We start from the raw sequence: 17,075 nt of genomic DNA, 5'->3' as shown, positions 1-17,075 counted from the left end.
ACAGTGGCTGCACCAGTCTGCGTTCCCACCAGCAGTGCACAAGGGCTCTTGGATCTACATAAGAGAATGCCAGGGTCTTCAGATATGCAGAAAGCTCTTTGGGAAATGTAAAATAAATTAGGTAACTTGTTTTTTATGTAACTAGTTTTGGAGATCAGCTAATTTACTATATAATGGTCCTGGTTCGGTTATCTCTAAAGTCTTAATTTACTTATCTGTTCCAGTATTAGGTCCTTAAGTATCCTTTTACAATCACCTATGGAAGGCTTTTAAAAACAAACAACAACAAAATGCTGGAGATAGCACCTGAGGAAGGATACCTTTAGTCTAAAACTGGAAAGCTAGAGAGAGAAAAAAGTCCCAAAGCAAGAAGCAGAGTAAAACAGAGGCGGGGGGAGAGGGGGTATGTCTACAGATAGCACTGAACAGAAACAAACTCTAGTCTTCCCCCATCAAAAACGAAGTGAAGGTGATGAAGGCATGGATCTCCATAAACATACAAATTTATAGTAATTTCAGGAACTATTACAAAAAGTCCAATTTCAAGTTCTGAATGGCAAAACATTAGCAGTCAACTGGGACCCTAACTTAATGAAAAATTAATTTATTCCAACTACAGCTGACTTCCGTGTTATAGACGCATACTCTCCTGACTCATTCCAAGTATACATTATTGTAAAATCATATTTTAAAATTTAGCCAAAATGGAACTTGAAGGAACATTATGTAAATATCACTTCTTGTTTCAATTCTTCCACAATCCCTAGGCTCCATGTCCGTAAAAGCTACATATGTGGAATAAGGTTTTGAATATACATAGAACACAAGCATTCACTGTAACAATAGACATCCTTTATTTGCTCTTTTACAATGTACCCACTACACTTATGCGGAGCTATAATGGGGCTCTGTAAATTATCCAAGGGTAGGAGTCCTTATGTGGAATTCAAGATGTTAATATTTCCTTTCTAACCAAATTAACTCCACATGTTTTCTGCTGCAACTAATCTCTTTCCTGTGGAATTAGGCATGGTCTGGCTCCTTCTTTATTTTCTGAACATGACAATTTACTCCAGAGTAGCCCTCATTTCACATAGCCTCAGGCTTCTTGGCCAAGGCTGTGTCCCCAGTGTCCTTGCTGATCTCCCTAGCAAAGCTGTGGAATTCTAGGAGAAAATCCTGATGCCACTGGTGTACAGGCTAAGGAGGCTTGGCCGGTCATCTCATAAGTGGTAATGCGTAGACACGTAATAATTTCTTAGGTGTCTACAGAACTATAAGGATGGATAAAGTAACCCCAAACATATTTGAAAATAATAACAAAATTAAAATGTATATTAATTGATAATGTCCTAAATGTCTGACTTTTGCTCCTATTGAACAATAGTGCTCATCCTAACAAAAACAAGATGGATAATATAACCCCATTTTGCACATGAGAAGATATAGCCACACAGCTAATAATTACAAGAGCAGAGATTCAAATTCTACTCTCCTGGCTCTAAAGCCAATGGCTTTGAAATTCAGTATCTCCATCATTTGCTTCTCAAAGCGGCTTGTGCACAGACAGAGCCGAGATCCCTATGACTCCTTAGATCTACGAACCAAAGCTCTAAAAAAGGAAGTGACACGAAAGCCTCAAAAGTTAGCATTTGACCTTGAGGGGAGAGCAGGAGCGCACTGACCAGCGAGGGGAAGGAGCTGCCCCAGCTGAGGGAGCAGCAGGACCTGGAGCCTTTGAGGGGCGCCAGCCCTCTCAGCACAGCGAATGCAGACAGGTGCCGCGGAGCCAGGAGGCAGGCGACAGCCCGAAGGGTCCGAGAGGCCAATCTAAGTTTTTTCTATTCTCTCGTGGGTTGTAAGCAATAACTTTAAAAATTTTGAAGGAGAATGACATAATAATATTTACATTATAAAAAATCCATATGGCAGCCAGTGGAGGGTGGCTAGGGAAGGCCTGGATGGGAACTAGCCTGGTTACTGCCATGGGCAAGGCGAGGGAGACTCAGGCCAGGACTGACACCTGCTTGGGGATGGAGGCTGCCCAGGACGGCGCTACATTCCACACGACGCAAGCTCCTTGTCGGCTACCACTTAAAAGCAACGGGGAGCAGAGGAAACAGCGGGCGGCAGGCAACAGCTGCACCCCGCCGCCCGCAGCCGCAGCAGACTCACAACTGAACACAGAACCGCCGTCACTCAGAGCGCCTGACACCCGGCTGCACAGAAGCCCCACAGCCAGGGACCTGAGCGAGCATCAGAGCGGGAGGAGGGGCGGAGACGGGGCCGGGCCCACACCCTGAGCCGCAGGGTAAACCCAGGAGGCCATCTTGGCGGTGGGAGTTTCCCGGAGGAGCGAGGGGTCCCAGCCCCACAGCAGGCCCCAGCCCAGGCCTCCAGGGCCTGGAAGAGGCGTCCCCACAATTTAGGGCTGTGAAACCAGCGGGGACCGTCCCTGAGGGTGTCGGAGGCTGCGGGAGCCCCAGCAGCTCCTCCTAAAGGGTCCGGCACGGACTCACTCGGACGCTCCCTCTGAGCCCAGCGCCGGGAGCAGCCTGAAGGGACCCGGGACACTCAGGGAGGAACTAACCTGCCTGAGATCCGGGCGAGAGGCGGAGGGCGGCTTCCTCCCGGGCAGAAGGGCTGGCGGAGGCCATGGCTCCTGTGGCGAGTCCTCCCGGCACACAGCCGGCAGGCGGGCGCCATATTTGAGTCGCCAGCACCTGACTCGCACCTTCGGCCCCGCCCCGTGATTCCCGGAGGCCCCGCCCTCCCCACCTGCAGCTCATCCAGGCCATTTCCAGGGGCTTTTCTGTGCAAGGGGCCTCTCGAGCCTCATGCTTAGGACTTTCCTAAAATCTCTCAAACAAGCAGCAGCTGCCCCATACGGCTTGATAAGTGGCCCCAGGCCAGGCACTAGCGGCAGCTGCACTGGCTCATAGCTTGGCCTCTCCTGGGCACCTCCAAGCCCAGCACAAGGAGCAGCCAACTACGGTTTGCTGTGTAGCTCATGCTGGGAGGCCCTGGGCAAGGCACTAGCACAGGCTGACTGTGCACCTCCCGGGAGGCCCCAGGGACAGTGCACCTGGTGGTCAGACTCGACCACGCTGGATTACAACCCTACCACATCCACGAGTGACACTCAAGGGGGGCACTTGGTGAACACCAAAGCCCCACTGAAGTAAATCCTGCTCCATAGAGTTGTCTCCAGCATAGCAACTCTTTGGCTATAGTTGCAGCTGGTCCTCACAGCCGATTGGCCTGGGGCTGAATTCCTCCCAGGGACGCCAACAGCAACCAAGGCTCAACTACAACAGGACAGTGCACACAGCCCACACAGGGGAGCACCTAGAAGGCCCAGCTCAGGTGACTGGGGAGGCTGAGCCACTGGGCCCTACAGGACACCTGCTACACAAAGCCACTCTACAAATTCCAGGAGACATAGCAGCTCTACCTAATATATAGAAACAAACACCTGGAAGCAGCCAAAATGCAGAGGCAAAGAAACATGTCACAAAGGAAAGAACAGAAGAAATCTCTAGAAAAGGAACTAAATGAAATAGATCCAAGCAAGCTAACAGATAGAGTTTAGAATTTTGTTTATAAGGGTGCTCAAGCATATTATTACGAAAACAACTGAGAAAATCAATGACATAATAAAGTACCAATTTGAAATGAAGGCTACATGAACTGAAATGAAGAATAATTTACAGGGAATCAACAGTAGAGTAGGGGACGCTGAGAATCAAATCAGCAATTTGGAACATGAGGAAACAAAAAACACCCAACCAGAAGAGCAAAAAGAAAAAAGAATCCAGAAATATGAAGATAGCATAAGGAGCCTCTGGGACAACATCAAGAGGCCCAACATTGTATTATTGGGGTGCCAGAAGGAGAGGAAAGAGAGCAAGAAATTGAAAACCTATTTGAAAAAATGACAAAAAACTTCCCCTATCTGGGGAAAGAAAGAGACTTACAAGTCCAGGAAGCACAGAGGGTCCCAAACAAAAGAAACCCAAAGGGGCCCACAGCCAGAGGCATCATAATTAAAATGCCAAAGGTTAAAGACAAAGAGAGAATCTTAAAAGCAGCAAGAGAAAAGCAGTTAGTTACCTACAAGGGAGCCCCCATACGACTGTCAGTTGAGTTCTCAACAGAAATCTTGCAGGCCAGAAGGGAGTGGCAAGAAATATTCAAAGTGATGAAAAACATGGAACTACAACCAAGATTGCTCTACACAGCAAAGCTATCATTTAGAACTGAAGGTCAGATAAAGAGCTTCACAGATAAGAAAAAGCTAAAGGAGTTCATCACCCCCAGGCCAGCACTACAGGAAATGTTGAAGGGTCTTCTTTAAGAAGCTAATGAACAAAAGAACCTGATGAACTAAATAGATCCAGAGACACTGACACATGCAACAGATGATCATATTTCAAAGGAAAGAGGGAAGGGGGGTGGAGGGTGGGAAGAGATTAACCAAATTATATGAATATATGCATAACCCATGGACACAGTCAATAACGGGGTGAAGGCCTGGGGAGGGGGTGGGAGTGACGTGGAGGGAGTGGGAGTGAGGTGGGGGGGCGGAAATCGGACACCTGTAATACTTTCAACAATAAAGATAAATTTTTTTAAAAAGTAATCTGATATGTTTTATATTAAAATACATTTTCTGAAACAAATTAAGTGTGAGAAAAGCCAAAAATGTGAGTAAATAGCAACTAATACAATTACCCCACTGCTTTGAGGAAATACTGCTATACTGTCTTCTTAATGACATGGAACGTGTGGTGCAAGCGTCCTGAATGAGACTGGACTGTAATAGAGCCCAGTGGGATGAGCTCCTCTGAAAGCAGATTTTATGTCATTCCTTATTTGTTGGCCCTTCAAGCTACTACTTCATTTGCTTGACTTGGAAGAAAACAAATAGGTATTCAGCACATCACTACAAAAATTTTTTAATGTAAATGTTTCTCATCAAAATACCAACTTAGTAGGTAAATTTTGCTCAGAATTAGATGAATGTATTTTTACTTCAAATTCGAAATTCATTTAAGCGCTTGAACCATTATTGACAGGCTCGCCCTCTGTCTCCTCTTTTCTGTCTCTGTGTCTGTATCTCCATGAGGACCACGGTTTGTATTTCCGACTTTCTGCCCATAAATCAGAATCTCGAAAACATGCTCACACGTCATAAATTGAGAGCCTGCCTCACCCCAGATTTCCCGACCTTCACCGACGCCTTTAGTGGTCATTCCAGAAACTGCCATTAGCACCCCAGAAACCATGGTAACTTCCCTTTCATCCAGATCTCTGCTCTGGATTGGGACGGTCATCTATGATCAAGAGTCCATAATGTCAAAGAGAACATAGCTTCATCTGAAACATAAAAAAGATTAATACAAAGTGAGAGGAAAGGCAGGGGGATGAGGTACCAGACGTGATTGCACCTGTCATGAAGTAGCTATTTTTGTGTCAGAAAGAATATATAAATGCAACATTGCTTTTCTCTATTTTTTCCACCGTGTAAATATTTTGTAAATATGTCTTTTGACGTATATAGTTCAAAGACATATATCAAATTAAAAGAAAAAAGTGGTAGTTTTCTAAGTATAAAGTGGCAACCATCACTTTCCTATATAGAGTAAATTTGGGGGGAAAAACAAAAGTTCCAATACTAAAGAGAGTGTCATGGTGTATAATTAATATTTTGTGAAATTTTTTCGTATTCTAAGATATTTCAATTTTTAAGAAGTTTAGACAGAGCATGGTTTAAAATACATATGTTATTGTAAAAGGTATTTTATCAATATTTTCTGTCTAATTTTCCCCCACTTTCTTCACAATGAAATTTTGTAACTAATTTTACTCAATTCTCTCCTTGATTGAGGTTAACATTTCAGATGCTTTAGATCAACGTTTTCCCTAAAATATTCATGTGTATCTATAAGTTTTCTGGTCTTCTACCAGCTTTTTCAATCTTCCATAAATGCCCTTAGTCTACTTGGATCCTTCACTAATGAGATTCCCAGACTTTGAAAAGACAAGTTTGGTTGGTGTTCAAACAAATCTAAATAAAGAGACATCCCTTTTATTATTTCATTATATGATGGCTCTAAAATTATTTCTCCTTTCCTATCATTTCACTTGGCAATGCCTAGATGGTTCGATTTTCACTTCCTCTCACAGGTAGACCTCTGATGCCATAACCAGATTCTAGACCCTTCTGTCATTCGAAGCTGGTCATTTGCAGCAGGTAGCACAGCACTTACTAGGTCTGAAGTCAGGGTAACAGGTGAATGTGCGCACTGCAAACGCAGCTCATCCTCTCATTCCCTCTCCGAAATATATTTCATGACCATAAACCTGAAGCTCCAGGCCTCAGCCTGCTTCTGGCCTCAGCCTGCTTCTGGCAAGGCAGATGAACGTGCCTGTGGGGGGGGGACACTGAGAGACTCGGTGAGTCGCCTTGTCGGGGAACTGGCTGAGTGGCCCTGTGGAAAGCCCCAGGAGCGCAGGAGTTACAGGGGCTGGTCCCCGTGGGGCCACCTCTCGGTGGCTTGGCTGTGGGCCTGCTGACGGGAAAAGGAAATTATGTTTTTTACCTTCTCTGAAAATGGCACAGCATTTGTACCTTCGAAATCTTGCTTTATTGCCTCTCAGTGGTTATCAGCATTATTAACAAAAGCCAGAGGACTATATTACTTATTTTTAAAGCCTGTGTTTAATTTATATTTATAATGCACATATAATGTTATAATTTTGAAGGTGCTACCCAGGCAACCTACAACTAATTAAATCTTTGGGTAAAATGTTTCTTTGTGAGCTGTCAGTAGCCATGTTCCATACAAAATGTAATTTTTCATCTAACATAGCTTATTATTAAAGGAGACAGAAAGAATTATGAAGGCTTATACTTAGAGTTCATAAAAAAGGACCTGCTATGTGTAACTCGCTATACTTATAAGACGTTCCTGACCAGAAAGCTAGAACATTTTTAGGTCAAGTAAATTTAACATAACATAACATTATTTTTAAGATTTTCTTGAAAAAATGATTTGTTTTTTTTAGAAAAGTAACTTTTTTCATTTTATTTTTTCTCCTCACCATTTATCCCCCCATACTCTTTTCTACCTCCACCCTCCACCCCCACAATCATAAGGTTAATAATGCAGCACACTTAAGGGTGTACACTCGATCATTTATTTCTTCAGTTGAAGTCTACATCTAGGTGAGGACATCTAGAAATGCTTAGAGATGGTCCAAACCTTTCAAATCTGTTTATAAGTCAGGCCTTCCAAGAGATATGAAATTACTACAGCAGTTTTCGTTTTTCGTACATCTGACATTGAATCAGATACTAATCACACCCCGGCTGAGCTGGCCTATAACTGTGGGTTCAGCAGTTATGCAATAAACTGGATTCTGATCCCTCTATCGCTAACGTCTTCCCATCCAAAACACACTTAATGTGTCATTTGTCCCTCATTGTATCCAAGACATTCTGAGAAATTTCCCTGGCTGGAAAGAACATGTTGACACAAAGGTGTTAGTGATTAGAAGACAAATGAGACATCAATTAAATTTTCAAAAAAGAACTGAACGCTCAACTCCTGAGAAGGATTTTCAAATGGAAGGGATTTAGGAGTGCTTCCTGATGCCTTGGAATTTCTATAATTTAACTACTCACCTGTAAATAAGAATATCTTTCTCCAGTATGTAGCAAGGAAAATAGAGTTTTGCTCTGTAATATATTTCTCTCTCTTCATCCTGTTCCCCTGGGAAAATGTACTATATTCCAGGCCCTGATTATGTCTTTTTGCTGTATTTTCTAGCTATAGAGAGATCGCAAACATAGAATGTTCCCTCAAAGGAACAGAAATACTATCAATTTACAAGGTGATTCATTTGAAGATGGAAATCAGGACCTGCAACTCCAGCAGGATGGAGCAGATTATAGCTCATAACCCGCGGTGCTGTGCTCCTTGGCACCCAGAGGTGCGAACACTGGGTCCAGGGAAATCTGCACAGGAGAGGGGAATAAAACCTGGGGCCACATGAGTATAACTGGCTGCAGATTACACATCAAAGGCCTTTACTGAGAGAACTTCAAGTACATGCACAAACAATAGGGCTTAGACATGGTTATCACACTAACTACTGAATAAATGTTCTTCCTGGACAATAGAAAATTAATAACTGTTCATTTATCTCATTTTTTCTTTGACTGCCATGCCAGAAAGCTCAGAGCTGAATCTGTAGACCTAATTTCAGTGACTATCTAGGAAATTATGACATGCTTATTCTTACACAAATTTTTCCTGAAGTTTTTTGTATTTCTAACACTATTTTCCATACTTCCGACCTCTCCCTTGAAGAAATGACAAGCCTGAGAATACAAAGGTTTATTTATGTTATATGTTATAATTTTATTATGCATTATTATATTATATTTTATATTATATGTATTTGATATAGTGTATTATTGTAACAGATTTAATATATACCATACTATATATATATATGTATATATATACATATATATATATGAAAGTATATTCTTAATAGAAAGCTGGAATTCAGTTTCTTCCTCACAAATGTTTCTGCCTTGCGTACTTTAGACTTTTTGATTTCCTACCCCTTCCCTGCCTCCCTCTCTCATCTTACTCCAAATCTTTTATAAATAAATAACATGATAAAAGGAGACACTTATTAGTCATAAAGATATCTTTTAGTTAATTAGCCTTCATGTCAATCAGCAGACCAAAATATCTTATCACCAAGAATAGCCAAGTTTCTGCCCAGAGCCAGAACTGATATTTATCGAGTCATATGAGATAATGCTGTCTAACCAAGGACAGGAACGGGAAGCCCCTGTACCGCTGAGCTAGCTTAGTAGCCCGAGGCCAAGCGTAGGCTCTGGCATTGTACATACCTCTGTTTGAATCTCAACTTGGCCACTTCCTAAGCGTGGAAACTTGTACCCACCCCTTAACCTCTTAAAACCTCAATTTTCTCCTCTCTAAATGAGTATGCTTTTTAGGATATTTAGTACCTGCTCAATTAAATGCTTCCTTAGAAGCTCCAAATATCTGAAAAATGTTTTTGACATTACACACTTAAAATTATGTTATTCATTGAAATAACTTCTGTGTGCAAGCAGTATACCAACTGTGTAAGATATAGAAATAAAATGTGTATTTCTGTCTTCTTATAGCAAAAGCTAACACAGACTGATTACAGTACTTCTCATTAAATGTTATAAGGTATCTTAGGCGTCAGCAGATTTCCATGGTATTATAATCATTTTCCAATCAGGAAGTCTGACGATTGATTTTACGTATCCACTCAACTGGCCAGGAGGTATTCAGAGTAAACATTATTTCTGGGTGTGTCTGTGAAGGTATATCCAGAAGAGATTAACATTTGAATGGGTGAACTCGGCAAAGTCGATTTTCCTCACCAAGGCAGGTGAGCCTCATCGAATCCACTGGGACTCTAAATAGAACAAAAATTGGAGGCAGGAAGAATTTACCTCCTTCTTCTTACCTCACTGATTGAGCTGGAATCTTTCATCTCATCTTCTCTTGCCCTCTGACCGAGATTTATGCCAGTCAACCCTCCTGGTTCTCAGGCCTTTGAATTCAGGTCGAATTACACCACCTGCTCTCCTGGGTCTTCAGCTCTCAGATGGAAGATCATGGGGCATCTTAGCCTTGGTAACTGCACCAGCCAATTCTTCATAATAAATCTCCCGTTGGTTCTGTTTCTCAGGAGAACCTTGACTAATACAGGAGGTTAGGAAAGCTTAAATCCTGTCACTGTCAAAAATCCCCCCCACGAGGTTATCAAATAAGATACCCAAGGATCTAACCAGGACAGGAATAAAAAGTGTCATTTTGTTGGTTGCTGGGTTCTCCAATTGATAGCCCTGATTGAAAGATAAATTGAAGCCTGTGGATTAGGCTTTAAGTCTGAAAGAAACCTCCCAAATACCTTCCTCACCCTAAGATCTCCACCTTTTAAATATTGAAATCAGCAGGCTCTGGTCAGAATAGGGCTGGAGTTCATATACTGACCCTGACACAGCATGGGAGTCAGAAAAATGCCATGAAAATTTTAGAAGAATCCCTGACTTTGCTTCCAATTCTGCAACAGGGAAATGACAATGAGAAATTCTGGATCTGGGGCTCATCACTTTGAAGTTATACCAGCGATTGCGCACACAGTGGCAATACCCATTAATAAATGTGTGTAATCAGGCTCTGGATTTGAATAATCAGATTAAGCTCTTTCCTTGAAGAGGAGGGAGGGGGTAGGAAAAAAGGGCTGTTAATAAATGGGTGAGCATAGGTGGACCAGGCATGGGGAAAAGTGACTAAAAATCTCTCCTCCTATAGGATACAGTACAATGCTGGGCTAATTAGTTATCTGTCTGCATTACTGCCTTTTAAAATGTTACCAGGAAGATATCTACAGAACTTGAGACACTTTGAGTTCCATTTCCTGACAATACTTCACTCTTAAATGAATAACTACTGAGACTAGAATAAACATCCTAGTCCAGCGCCGACTTTAATCCAGGAAAAAGTCCTAGATGGTATCACAAGTAGTGGGGAAACTGATGGAACTAATCTTAGACATCACAAAAATTAAAGACATTCCAATATAACTGGAAACTATGTCCACAAGAAATTATAAAAACAGTAAGTTGTAATGTTGACGATTGTGAGGAAAAAAATACCAGGAGAGATCGCATCAAATGTTTCGTTGAAATGAAGACACACTGTGTCTGTGGCATTACACCATCAAAACAGGAAGCGGTGTCGGTTCCACATATTTCGGAGGCCAAGGCAGTGGGAAGGCGCAGATAGATTCCAGCTGCAGAGGAACAGCGAGGAACTAGGTAACTAAGGATCTGGGGCACGGGGTGGGAATGGAGGATGTAGGGTCAGGTCAGAAACCTGGAAAAATACCAGAAAAAATAATGCATTTTGACCCACAGGCTCACTCCTTCACCAGGTTGGGCCAACTATTCCCACCTAGGAGACCTCAAAGCTACCTCAGAGCACCCAGGCAGCTTGCACTGTAAGAACCCAGTTGACACCAAACTCTCTTGTCCCTGACTGACCCCTGGGGCCTCAATGGCTTGTTCTGTTTCCAGCTGTAGAGAACCCAGTAATGACAAAGCTTCTCATGCTGTCATAAGTCCCTTGTCACCGCCTCCATCGCTTATCTACTAGCACCACCAGCCGTCCCCTTCTCCTGGGGGCGAGGGCTGCCCTGAGGCCAGGCCTTGACTGTACCTCCCTTGTGTGGCTGGGTACAAAGGTGCAGGATATGCTATATGCACTGAACCAATGACCAACAGGTAATGCTGTGTCCCCACGTGCTAGTCTGCATATGAGTCCAATATTCGAGTTGGGGACACAGTATTGATCCGCTGGCCAACTTTTCTAGTTACTCATTTGCAAATTTTGTACTTTTCTCATCTCTGCAATTTTAGGCTGCAGGTCCCAGCTCAAGAGAGTTCCACTGAATTGCCTGTGCACTCTCAAGCCAGGAACCAGCAGGCAACAAAGCCAGGAACAGAACTCCTGGAATGACTAAAATATTCAATCCTTATTACCATGAGTATCTAGAGTTGTTACTACATAATGGGAGCATTATTCTAGCTATATCACAACTCAATTAGACAGATAAATCAATAGAAAAAATAATATTATGACATTGGCATTATAGTATACAGATGATACATAATATATTAATTAAAATTATTTTATTGAATTCTACTTAAATTTAACAGAAGAAAAAGTTCATTGAAACTGAAGAAATTGTGAACTTCAGATATTTTTTCACATCAAGAGAAATTAATTTCTATAAAACTCTTTAACAAAAAGAAGTCCATGAATAATGTGAATGGATGGAAGACATCTCTTTAATAACATATTTCCATTTTGAGCAGAATCCATTTTCTCCCTATGAGATAGATAAGCAGATTATAACTGGTACATACATCACCCCCACCTTTTTCCTCTCTGCTCCCCACTTTTCTTGACTGCACTAGTATATACACTATCATACTAACATTTTAATTTTGCCTAGTGCCATTCTCTTCTGCAATCATAATTCATCTTTTCTACTTGCTGAATTTCACCACCTGCTAGGTTTGTTAGTGTATTTCTTAACTTTTTAAGGAAACATCTTTGTTTCATTACTCTCTAAATTATTTCTGGTTCTTGGCAGTGTGGTGTAGTAGGAAACTGTACAGTTTTTTCAGCCAAGTTACCTGGGTTTTAACCCAAGCTCTGTCATCAACAAGATGTGAACTTTTGGACAAATTAACTGCCTTACCTCAATTTCTTCAACTATAAAATATAGTAATTGTACCCCTTTCATGAGATTATCATGAGAACCTAGGGTGGTCATACCAGGAAAGCATGCAGGAAAGGACTTAGCCTAGAGCAGGTACTCAAGGAGTGCTAGTTGCTATTCTTGGGACGCTGGAGAATGTCTGCCCACCATTCTTCATGGTTGAATGGCAACTTGGCTCGTGTGACATCATTACTCCATTCCTTCTTTCATTTTCCTCAGATTATTTTAGATAACAGTCCATTTTCTTTTGGTTCTAAATATAGCTAGACAATTTTATTTTTCTTTGAAAATGCCTTACATTTTTGCTTGGGTCCCTGAATATTTTTTTTTAACCTGAAAGTTTAATAACTGGCCAGAATTTGCCCAATAGCAGTCAAATTTTATTCATATTTTCTGCACTATTTGTGTTACCAGTTATTCCTTAATGTAATGGAAAGTTTCTTCTATTATGTTTTTCAGTGGTTTTTCTTTTCCCTTGGGTGCTCTATCTCAGGAACAGCAATAACCCTTAACTAAGGTTCTTTTTACTAACCAATCTACTTACTACTTCCACTTACCTCAAACTCTATTTTTCTTTCTTTTCAGACACTGTAATTATTTCACATTTTTACCTATTTCAATAATATCTTCCTTTTTTGATAAAATGTGTACATATTTAAGGTATACAACATGATGTTTTGATATACCTATGCATTATAAAACAATTATCACAATGAAGGTAATTAACCGATCCATTACCTCACATAGTTAGCACATTTTTTTGTGGTAAGAATACTTGAAATCTGCACTTTCAGCAAGTCTTGTGTGTGCAATGTATTATTATTAACTATAGTCACCATGCTGTAGCTCTCCGGGACTTATTCACCTAATAACTGAAAGTTTGTACCCTTTGATCAATATCTCCCTCTTTTCTCACCCCATAGCCTCTGGTTTTATATTCTCTGTTATTTTAAGATTTATTTACTTACTTAATATTCCCCATATTAGTGAGTTCTTATATTTGTGTTGCTGTGTCTGGATCATTTCACGTAGTGTTGTGTCCTCCAGGTTTATCCGTGTTGTCACAAATGACAGGACTTCCATACGTATACACTATATTTATTTATCCGTTCATCTGTTGATGGACACATGGGTTGTTTCCATATGTTGGCTACTGCGAATAACGCCACAGTGAATACGGGAGTGCACGCAGCTTTTCAAGAGAGTGATTTCATTTCCTTTGGATATATGACTAGAAGTGGGATGGCTGGATCATAAGGTATTTGGTCTTTAATGTTTTGTTTTACAGAATGGATTTACTAACTTATATTTCCATCCACACTGTACAAGAGTCCTCTTTTCTCAGCATCCTTACCCATACTAGTATCTCTTGAAATTTTGGTAACAGCCATACTAAAGGTGTGAAGTGCTATATTACTGTGGTTTGATTTTCCTTTCCCTGGTGATTAGTGATGTTTAGCACATTTTCATGTACCTATAGGGCATTCGTATGTTGGTTTTTTTGAGAAAAAATCTTTTTCAGGTTCTTTGCCCATCATTTAATTAGGTTATTTGTTTTGCTACTGCGTTGAGTTCTTCATATGTTTTTAGATATTACCTTTTTACCAAATGTATGACTTGAAATATTTTCTCCATTTCATACAATGCCTTTTGTTCTGTCGGTTGCTTCCTTTTCTGTGGAGAAACCTTGTTTTGATACAGCCCCACTCATTTCTTTTTGCTTCTGCTGCCTGTATTTTTGGCGTCAAGTGAAAAAAAAATCACAGCCAAGCCCAAGGTCAAGGAGTGTTCCCGCTACGTTCTTCCCCAGGCGTTTTACAGTTTCATGTTTTACGTTTAAGTCTTCCATCTATATTCAGTTGATTTTTGTGTAGGGTTTAAGGTGAAGGTCGTTTCATCCCTTTACACTTGGATGTCCTGTCCTCCCCGCACCATTTGCGGAAGAGCCTGCTCTTCGCGTTTTGCGTTCCTGCCCGCTTGTCGAAGCCGGGTTGTGCGGGCTTATTCCCGGCTCTGTTCCTGGGTGTGTCTGCGGACGCCGGCGCCGTGCTCTTTCTGTTCCTGTAACAGTGTCACATCATTTGAAAGAAAGAAGTTGAATGGCTCCAGCTTTGTTTTTCTTTCTCGAGAAAGATGGGATAAGCCCGAAGCTGGGGCCCTGGGCAGCTCCCGGGAGACCCGAGGGGCCGGCTGCTCGGCCCGCTCCTCACTCCTGGACCGAACCGGCTGGCCGGGGTCAGGGTGCTGCCAGCGAAACGAAGCTGCTCTTCCTTCCCTTTTGGGTGCAGTTCTTTTCAGGCCTTTGGCTCCAGTTCCTGAGCTCTCCCAGGGCTACTTTCCTTCTGGGGAGGTGGCCAATTGCTTTTTGGGGGGGATGAAGCCTGGTATCTCTTATTCTGTCATCTTGCTGATGTCACTCATTAAGTTCTTTTCATAACTTAATGCTTTTTGCCTCGAATTCATCTTCCTACATAGATGTATATTTCTTTTGCAATTTGCTTTCATTTTGATCATAGTGAATTTGTGCAGTTGTCCAGAGTTTCAAATTATTAAATTATTTCACATAATGCTTGAGGGATGCCAGGGGTTGGATATAAGTATAAATAATTGTTAACTTATGACTTGCATGTGTTCTTTCAGCAAAACAATATTTTATATTTGAGGAAAAATTGTGTGAAAATAGATTTTATCACAGTATTTTACATTTGTCTTTTGACTCAGAACATGCACCCTAATTCAAATAATTGACCATTTATCTCATATTACTTTTTATTGAATTTTAATAATTAATTTTTAAAAATATATCTTTATTGACTTCAGAGAGAGGAAGGGAGAGGGAGAGAGATAGAAACATCAATGATGAGAGTCACTGATCAGCTGCCTCCTGCACGCCTCCCACTGGGGATCGAGCCCGCACCCCGGGCATGTGCCCTGACGGGGAATTGAACCGAGACCTCTTGGATCCTAGATTGATGCTCAACCGCTGAACCACGCCTAGCTGGGAAATTATTGGTGTGGGTTTTCTTTTTCAAAATAGACAACCAGTTTCCCTAGTGATGCATAATGAAAAATTCTTCATTTCTCCAGTAACTTCTGATAGTATTCTTTTTCTGAATAAAATTCTCACATATAACAAAGTTTCTGAATTATTTATTTGGTTTCATTGCTCTGTGCTAATTGAGCTATGCCCATTTTACCAACAAGCTAGATAATTCTCTTCATTCATTTTGTTTCAAATGTTCTCTTGGGTTGGTTGGTTTGTTTTTCAGATAATTTAGAAAGAGCTTGCTAATATATTTTGGTTTGGAATCTGTTTATTTAAAAGGAATCCTCAATAAGTTTAATTAACAGTAAGAAACTAGAAAATAGCCCAGCTGGTGTGGTTCAGCGGTTGAACATCAAACCTATGATCTAGGAAATCGCAGTTTGATTCCGGGGCAGGGCACACGCCCAGGTTGTGAGTTCGATACCCAGTGGGGGCCGTGCAGGAGGCAGCCGATCAATGACACTCTCATCATTAATGTTTCTCTCTCTCTCTCTCCCTCTCCCTTCCTCTCTCTGAAACTATAAAATTAAAAAAAATAGGAAATATTATAACTACACTTAATATATAAAAATTTCAGTTTCCTGCTATAAATTAGGGAAAAAATATGATCAACCAGTTCACATAATTATTAATAAATATTTGAAAAATATTTTCTATTAATAAAAATGGAAAGTAAAACAATATACCATTTTTATGTAAAACTAGAAAAAATATAATGTATAACATTTCTAGAAGAATGTGTTGAAATAGCTTTCTCACATAATCCTGGTGGGAGACAAATTTGATACAATTCTTTAGAAAAGCAATTTGGAAATTCATCTCAGGGGCTTTAAAAGGAGTTGACAAGGAGTTTTATATGTTTTTCAACTAGATTCTGAGATCCCTGAATGCAGATACTGTCTTTCTTGTCCATTTAGCCCTAAACTCCAAGCCTAATTCCTGAAATTTAATAGAGGATCAATAACAGCTTGTTGAGTTGAATTCAATTCATCTCAGTTGTGCTCTCTAGAGACAAGGAAAGTGAAGTGGGCCTTCAAGTACATAAAAACTTCCATGAATCCCCAAGAATCTTCTTGGCAGAATGCTGGCCCCATGTTTTCAGGCTCCATGCCTTTGGGAGCTCATCTCCAGATGTGGCGCTGTGTGCCAGGATCATGCACGGAGCAAGATTCTGCTATTGTTTTTCTTGCCTTCAGCACATTAATGGAAATCACGTTAGCTTTATAATATATTAGATAGAAAAGCGACACTTGAACAGTGATGTGTACATTAAGATTCAGCACTCTGAATTATGCATGTATGTGCGCAAGGACTGCAAGACAATATGCAACAATTAAAACTGTGTAATGCTGACGGCATCATGGTAATTTTGTACTTACTTTTGTTATTGCTGAAACATTATAGTGTAAAAACTTTCTCCATTTTTGGCAACTACTGCACATTATTGATTCATATGCAGCTTGCCTTCAACTAAAAGCCATCTGCCTTTTGCAAATAAACAGTCCTGAGTCCAGCTCTTTCCACATACTGGATTTACATAATGGATGTTTCTAACCTAGTATGGGATTTTACATTTGAAGTTTAAATGTGATATATTCAATCTTATTTGAGTCTATGGGTATCCTTTTTATCTGGATTCTTAAAAATTAGCTCT

This window comes from Miniopterus schreibersii (assembly GCF_964146895.1).
Source record: "Miniopterus schreibersii genome assembly, chromosome: 5".
NCBI lineage: Eukaryota > Metazoa > Chordata > Mammalia > Chiroptera > Miniopteridae > Miniopterus > Miniopterus schreibersii.
This window is presented reverse-complemented; position numbering follows the sequence as displayed.